At 40.0% G+C, this 6,168-nt stretch overlaps 1 non-coding gene across 1 annotated transcript; it reads right to left on the bottom strand.

Annotated features, from left to right (window-relative positions):
* Positions 1-295: 295 nt before the first annotated feature.
* On the bottom strand, positions 296-402 carry LOC132061711 (small nucleolar RNA R71). The gene has a single exon (XR_009416131.1). It is a non-coding gene; the product is annotated as a small nucleolar RNA R71 (small nucleolar RNA).
* Between the last annotated feature and the right edge of the window lie 5,766 nt (positions 403-6,168).

Genomic DNA, 6,168 nt, shown 5'->3' with positions numbered 1-6,168 from the left:
CTGTGGCAGATTACAAGAATGACTCCACCATTTACCAATTTCTTAATCTTGAGGGACAATTTTGGAACTCCACCGATGAAGACCCTCACCAACATTTGATGAATTTTGTGGGCGTGTGTGCCCAACATATGCAGAATGCTGTGTTCGATAATGCTATTCAGCTAAGAGTTTTCAAATACTCTTTAGCCGATGAAGCTAGAGTTTGATTTGAAAAGATGCCCTATAAGACTATTCATACATGGCCAGAGCTGGTTGTTATGTTCCTCAAAAGTGGTTCCCTCCGAGTAAGAGAGCGAAAATTCGTGACAAGATTTATCACTTCAAGCAACTATCGGGGGAACAACTATTTGAAGCATGGTAGAGGTTTAAAGCATATTTGCAGAAGTCTCCAAACCATGGTTTTCAGGATAATATATTGATGGAGAAGTTCTGCAGAGGGTTAGATCCAAAGGCACAAGTTTCGACAAACAGTGCAGCTAATGGGTGTTTTATGGATAAGCCTTATACTCGTATCACTCAATTTCTTGACAAGCTTACTACTCACAACAAGCATGGCACTCGAGTGGTACTGGTGTGGCCTATGGAGCTCCGGCGATCCAGAATTTTGCAAAGGAAAATTAAGAGACTCAGCAGACCTTAGCTCATATAGCTACCAGTATCTCTTTGCTGACAAAGAGATTTGATGATCAGGAAGCGAAGAAGGTTAATATTGTTGAAGATATTTTGGGTATGCCGAAGGGGATGTACCAAGTCCAAGAGGGTCCATATCAAGAAGGGCCTCCAATGCAATTTGAAGATGCTAATTATATTAATAATTCTCAAGGAGGTTACCAAAGGAAGAACTACCAGTGAGGCTACCAGAATCAAAATCAAAATCAGTGGAGACCTCAACAGGAACAAGGAAATAATAACAACAACTATGGTGGCTCGAACCAGGGAAACTACAAAATTAATAATAACTTTGCAAATAGGAGTTCCAATCCCTATATTCCACCAAAGGGGCAATCGACTGAACAAAGGAGTTCTAGGTTGGAGAGCATGCTTGAAAAGGTGCTAGCCAACCAAGACAAAGCAGATAGAACATTGAAGGTGCTAATAGAAGTAGTGGGATCTCACACGGCTTCCATTCAGAAGCTCTAGTCGCATATGCGAGATATTTTCAGAGAACAACACCCTCCACAGAAGGGAGGACTTCCTAGTGACACTATTTCGAATTCGAGGAATGGGGGAGGTGCTGTAGACTGTGTTTATGCTATCAGTACTCGTAGTGGTCAAATACTCCAAAGTGCTAAAAAAAGGTGATAAATCTCGAGCTAGTTGCTGAAGAAGAAGAGGCATAATTTGATGTGCGAACAATTGTTAATGAGGTAGACAGAGGTTCCTACTGTTGAAAAATTTGTTGATATTCCAGAAAGTTTGAAGATGACTGGCGTGCGTAGTGACACAAGCAAACAGACTGTAAAAGGGGCTCTTCACCCTTTGACCCAACTTTTTAAATCTAAACCTCCCTCAAAGGTTGGTGAAGAAGGCGGAAGATGCCAAGTGTCAGAAATTTTATGATCAGTTGAAGCAGTTGTCAATGAACTTTCCATTCTTGGATGCTGTTAAAGAGATGCCCGGATTTGCAAAGTACTTGAAAGACCTGCTGACTAAGAAGATGTCTATGCAACATATAACTGTGAGTTTGACTCACCGAGTGAGTTCTATAATATCGACAACAACAGTCAAGAAGAAGGGAGATCCAGGGGCATTCACCATTACCTGTTCTATCGAGCATCATGATTTTTCTCGTACTCTTTGTGATAATGGGGCTAGCATAAATTTAATGCCACTTGCTATTTACAAGCAATCAGGATTGGGGATGCCTAGACCGACGACTTTGCGATTACAAATGGCTGACATATCTATTAAGAAGATGGTTGGTGTGGTAAATGATGTTCTTGTGCGGCTTGGTGATTTTCTATTGCCTACGGATTTTGTGATTCTTGACTGTGTTGTTGATCAGTACATTCCCATTATTTTAGGGAGAACTTTCATTGCTACGGGAAGGGCTCTTATGGATTCAGAAAAGAATGAAATAAAATTTCGAGTCAATGATGAGGAGGTGACTTTCCAGGCAAGTAAAGGGATGAATCTACCGAGTGGTTATGAGAGTATTTCGGTGATTGATTCTTTTGATATTGTTGATGAAGTTGTGGAATTCAAAATGGAAGAAGAATGTTTGGGAGAGGCTCATGCTACTATTATGGTAAATTTTGATGCTGATGACATGGAGGGCTACGTGGACATTCCATTCATTGTTGATCTTGATCGTGAAAATAGAACTACTCCTCCAAAGAAAACCATGCATTGTTGAGCCACCTAAGCTTGAGCTTAAGCAGCTGCCTGCACATCTGAAGTACGAGTTTCTTGGCCTGGACAACACTTTGCCAGTCATTATGTCTGCATTGCTAAATGAAGAGCAGACAAAAAAATTGTTGGATATATTAAGAGAATACAGGCGTGCTATAGGCTGGACTATCACAGATATTCGGGGGATTCCCTCCGGCATATGTGAGCACAAAATTCAGCTTGAGGAAGATAGTTCGCCAAGTGTTGAGCACCAGCGGAGATTGAATCCACCTATGCAAGAGGTGGTGAAGAAGGAGATAATTAAATGGTTAGATGTTAGACTTGTATATCCTATAGTAGACAGCAAGTGGTTAAGCCCGGTACAATGCGTTCCACAAAAGGGAGGCATCACAGTGGTGCCTAATGCTAAAAATGAGTTAATTTTGATTGGTATTGTTACTGGGTGGCGTGTTTGCATGGATTATAGGAAGCCGAATTCTGCCACTTAGAGGACCATTTCCCCATGCCTTTTATTGATCAGATGCTTGATCGGCTAGCGGAAAGGTCTTACTATTACTTCCTAGATGGGTATTCTGGCTACAGTCAAATTAATATTGCTCTTGAAGACCAAGAGAAGATGACATTCACTTGTCCTTATGGGACATTTGCTTTCAGCAGGATGCCCTTTGGTCTTTGCCATGCCGGCTACATTTCAAAGATGCATGATGTCAATTTTCTCAGATATGGTAGAGGACTTCTTGGAGGTCTTCATGGATGATTTTTCCATAGTTGGTGATTCTTTTGATGATTGTCTTGACCATCTGGGTTGATTTTTGAAAAGATGCGAAGAGACCAATCCTGTGCTGAATTGGGAAAAGTGTCATTTTATGGTGAAGGAAGGGGTCGTTCTCAGTCATAAAATTTCTAAAAATGGGATTGAGATCGATCAGGCTAAAATTGATGTGATTGCAAAGCTTCCTCCACCCATTTCAGTTAAAAGTGTCCGGAGTTTCTTGGCACATATTGGGTTCTATATACACTTTATTAAAGATTTCTCCAAGATCGCGAATCCTATGTGCAAGCTTCTTGAAAAAGAGGCGAAGTTTGAGTTCAATGAAAAGTACCGAAAGGCGTTTGATAAATTGAAGGAGCGTCTGACTTCTGCTCCTATTATTATTTCTCCTGATTGGTCTCTGTTATTCGAGCTGATGTGTGATGCGAGAGGTTTTACTATTGGTGTTGTGCTTGGTCAAAGACATAATAAGATCATGCACCCAATTTACTATGCCAGCAAAACACTCAATGCGGCATAAATGAACTACACTATTACTGAGCAAGAGCTGCTTGCTATAGTCTTTGCGTTCGAAAAATTCAGAGCCTATGTGTTGGGGTCCAAGGCAGTGGTATACACCGATCATGTAGCGTTGAGGTATCTAATGGCGACGAAAGATGCAAAGCCACGACTGATTAGATGGGTCCTCTTGTTGCGAGAATTTGACTTTAAGGTAAAAGATCGCAAAGGGTCAGAAAATCACTAGCAGATCATCTCTCACGGCTTGAAGGAGCTGAGAGACCGTCAGAGGAGCTTGATATAGATAATGCATTCCCAAATGAGAGGGTTCTAGCTGTGTCTTCTGAGATATCACCATGGTATACAGAATAGTGGCCGGGTGAAAGTCTCCAATCGGGAGATAAAGAGTATCTTGGCCAAGACGGTCAATGTAAACAGAACTGACTGGGCTAGGAAGCTTGATGATGCTCTTTGGACGTACAAAATTGCATTTAAAACGCCCATTGAGACTTCTCCTTATAAGCTAGCTTTTGGCAAGGTGTGCCATCTGCCAGTTGAACTTGAACATAAGGCCTTGTGGGCATTGAAGAAGTTGAACATGAACTGCGAAGAAGCAACCAAGCTGAGGTTGTTTCAGATAAATGAGATGGATGAATTCTAGTTCCATGGCTATGAAAGTGCACATCTGTATAAGGAGAAGATGAAGTGTTATCACGATGTCAAGATCCTAAAGCGGGATTTTCATAAGGGTGACTCTGTCCTGCTGTACAACTCAAGGTTAAAGCTTTTTCCAGGCAAGTTGAAATCCAGATGGTCCGACCTTTCGAATATGTGAGTGTTTCACCTAATGGCTCGATGGAATTGAAAACCATGGATGGGACTCGAAAATTTAGAGTGAATGGCCAGAGGGTGAAGTACTACCATTGGTTCATGGATGGAGATAAGATCGTGGACAGACACCGATTGAAGCATGGATACACTCCTAAACCAGAGTAAAACGGTACCTCCATCGTGCCGTGACATTAAACCAAGCGCTTCTTGGTTGGCAACCCATTTTTATTTTTTGCGAAATTATTATTGTCAGATATTCTTTTGATGTTTTGTTGTGTGCTAGGATTCACTTGAGGTTGGAGAATGGCTAAAGTGGAGGAACTGCAGAAATGCATGGAATCAATCTACGCAAGAATCTACGGCCCGTAAAAATTTTACAGACCGTAGATGGAAGCGTAGATTAAAGTAGTGAAAGATGGATTCACTGTTTATGATGTACGCCAGAATCTACGGACCGTAGATGGAAGCGTAGATTGTGGGCAAGGAAAGAGCTTTCTATGTTCTTGATTTACGCCAGAATTTACGTACCGTACAAAATTTACGTATAGTAAGTGGAAGCGTAAATCAATAATAGTCAGATTAAATCATCGTTGCAGTATTTATGCCATAATTTACGGTTTGTACAAAATTTACGGACCGTAAATGGAAGCGTAAGTAAAGAAGGGTCATCTAATGCCATGTCATTAATATGACACCAGGTAAGTGCTGTAGAATTCCTTATGAGAATCTTACTTACGGAGATATAATTAGTTTTATTAATGTAACAGGACTTGATCTGGTCCACGAAATGGTATCAGAGCTAAGTATGAGTGGCTAAAACCTCATACTACCTTAGGGTTCAGTCGAAATCCTGTTGTAATCTTAATATGTTCTTATACTGTTAGTAGTCCAGAACTACTGTTTATCTTCCTCGATCTTTAATGTCCTTATTCTCTAGTGTCAAAATAGTGTTAACAGTCTTAAGGTCTTAGTGTGAGGCAACCGAGTAATCCCCGGTTAAGACGTTGGCAAGCCTGAATAGACCGCCGTCACTCGAAGGCAGGAGGCCAAGAAATGAGCAGGACACGGTTTGGTGTTCCAGTCCCCAAGACCACATAGGCAAGAGACCTAGACACTTAGTACACTAGAGGAACAGCACATTAAGTATTAAGAAAGATAGACAGTAAAACTGTAGACTCCTATAGGAAAAGAACATAGATAACGACAGTGAGAGTAGATGTACCCATAGAAGGTAGTATTCACCCCCAACAACTCTTTTCTAAAAAGAAAATTTATTTAAAAAATAAAAATGAAAACCCGTTCCTATTTTCAAAAAATAGCTTTTTACAATGAAAGTCTTCGAGACTATAAAATTGAGATAAGAGAAAAACTAGAAGAACTTGATTCTCTAGATTATGAACTAGCCTTTACAAGAAGTCTAATGAACCCAAGAGTTTTAGATGCTTTTAACAAAGGTGATAAAGATAGAAACATCATACTAGAAGATGTTATTGAAACAATCTGGACTCTAGAAGTTCAAATACAAATTAGCGAAGAAAATTTGTTAATAACAAGAAAAAATATGAAATGGATTGAGAAACAACTCAATAAACATTCAGCCTCTTATTAATCATGAGTCTAACCTTAGATAAACAAGAAATAATAAATAGTAACAATTTGTCAGCTGTAGCTACTAAGATAGGTAAAGTAGAAAATGATTTACAAAATTGGAATAT

Source organism: Lycium ferocissimum, chromosome 6 (genome assembly GCF_029784015.1).
Source record: "Lycium ferocissimum isolate CSIRO_LF1 chromosome 6, AGI_CSIRO_Lferr_CH_V1, whole genome shotgun sequence".
In the NCBI taxonomy this organism is placed as follows: domain Eukaryota; kingdom Viridiplantae; phylum Streptophyta; class Magnoliopsida; order Solanales; family Solanaceae; genus Lycium; species Lycium ferocissimum.
Note: the sequence above shows the minus strand (reverse complement) of the source record. Positions and strands in the feature narration are given on the sequence as shown.